Source organism: Etheostoma spectabile, chromosome 5, assembly GCF_008692095.1.
Source record: "Etheostoma spectabile isolate EspeVRDwgs_2016 chromosome 5, UIUC_Espe_1.0, whole genome shotgun sequence".
NCBI classification, from domain to species: Eukaryota; Metazoa; Chordata; class Actinopteri; order Perciformes; family Percidae; genus Etheostoma; species Etheostoma spectabile.
Window position 1 is genome coordinate 3,261,975 of NC_045737.1, and position 1,847 is coordinate 3,263,821.

At 40.4% G+C, this 1,847-nt stretch overlaps 1 protein-coding gene across 1 annotated transcript in view; it reads left to right on the forward strand.

The window, feature by feature from the left end:
* Positions 1 to 1,847, forward strand: part of LOC116689572 (protein crumbs homolog 1) — a 36,395-nt gene that overhangs the window by 1,078 nt on the left and 33,470 nt on the right. The gene's annotated exons all lie outside the window — the stretch shown is intronic.

Consider the following 1,847-nt stretch of genomic DNA (forward strand, 5'->3'; position numbering starts at 1 on the left):
GGGGGGGGGGGTGTTCTTGGTCAACCCTACCACCTACTGAAGCCCTGTTGACCTATTTTTCCCGCGACCTTCGTTTGTGTGAAGCGTCTGAAGCTCGTTTAAACGGTGGCGCACCAGCAGAAGGGATTGGCTGAGGGTGGCATTGTTGGAGGTCACCATGGTAACGAGCTGAGCGTCCGGCTGCACTGCTACGCAGCTTTTTTGTCTTGGCTTTGAATGGAAAGAGTGATGGCTCTTAAGGACCATGGCAAGAGACCTGGCACTCTGAGCTCTTTTGGATTTATAGAAAAAAAGACAGAACACACGTTATGATGGAGATGAGGGTTACAGGGATTGTAAGATACAGGGTTTGCCTGGTAAGGATACCTGATTCAAGACTTTCTTTTAAAGAAAAGTCCACTTTACCAACTAATTAACTGTGGAAACAGCTTTTTAAAAGTTATTAAGAATAGGGATTTACTTGGAAAAAGTCCCAAAACATGGAGGACTGTTCGCTTCAAAGAGACAATGAGCAATAAACAACAGCAGTTTTAGGAAAGACAAAAAAACACCAAAAGAACTGTCCTCTACGGGCCTCTTAAGCCATCTCTGGATGACACACAGGGGCAACTGCATTCTTGGCTTTTCATTTAAAACTGTGACTAAGTCGAGGAGGATTTGGTCTGATAGAGAGGAACCCAGAAACAAATGGAAAATATTGTTGTACAAGCATCAACAGTAAATTTATTTTAAAGGAGAATCCAGCTAATTACTTAATAACTCCTCATTCCTCTTAACCCTCTGAGGTCTAAGGACATTTTAACATTTCTTTTTATATTCAGCTTTTAAAGGATATTTGCATATAAGCCGATACACATGTGTTTTAGAACAAACTCCGCTTTGTGTATAGCAAGGCCCAAATTTGTTCCAGAGCAATGTGTAAAGAGTACTTAATTGTTTTGCTGCTTGAATTTCTTTTAAAAAGTCCTGTGTTTCCAAAAGCAGTGTAGTATCTAAATAAAATAGTAAATCAATTTCTAAAATGAAATTTTGTAATATTGCTTTTTGAATAAGACTGTTGTCAAACATTGCTTGGACACGCCGGTGCACCTTCTGTCCCCAGAGGGTTAATACTAGAAAAAACACACGTTGATTTGAAATGTTTTGTGATTGTAATGACTCGTGCGATGACTCTAATTTGTCAAATTAAAGTTAAAAGCAGATATTTTGCACCCAAAACGGGACAAAAACATTGAATCGGGAATGAAGCAGTCTTTGAAGCAGCTCACACAGGAGACGATGTGCGTCTCTGACTCAGTGTGTAACTGTGACTGATTCAGAGAGGATTTGTGCATTTCTTTGTACAAAGCAAAGCAGCCACCTGCTGGGAAGCCTTTGGAGCATGAAGATGAACTCCGGCAGAGCTGCTAGTCATTTGTTGTGATTCAATAAAATTCCCCTGAGCTCAACTTGTGCGTTAGGCAGGGGCTTCCCTTTGCTCTGTGATTCATGGCGTTGCTGCTTCCTCTGCCCTGCAGTGAGACTCTCTGTTGACTTTGTGTTGCTGTTTTTTAGTGACTCAGGGCAAACACTTTCTCTCACTTTCCCCCTGCATTTTGCACCTGCCAAGAGCATAAGTCCCATCTCATTTAAGGGTGTCTTTATCTCATTAGACTTGAGATATTTTGAGACATACCGCGGCCCTTAAAACAAGATAAAGTATAAATTGTTTTAGCAACATACAGAGCGGCTCATGAGTATAGGAACCCCTGCTTAAGTTGAATAAAAAGAGGAATAAAAAAAACATATTTTGGAAATTGATTAATGCCTTAATTAAAAAATGAGGAAAAATCCAACCTTTAAGGACA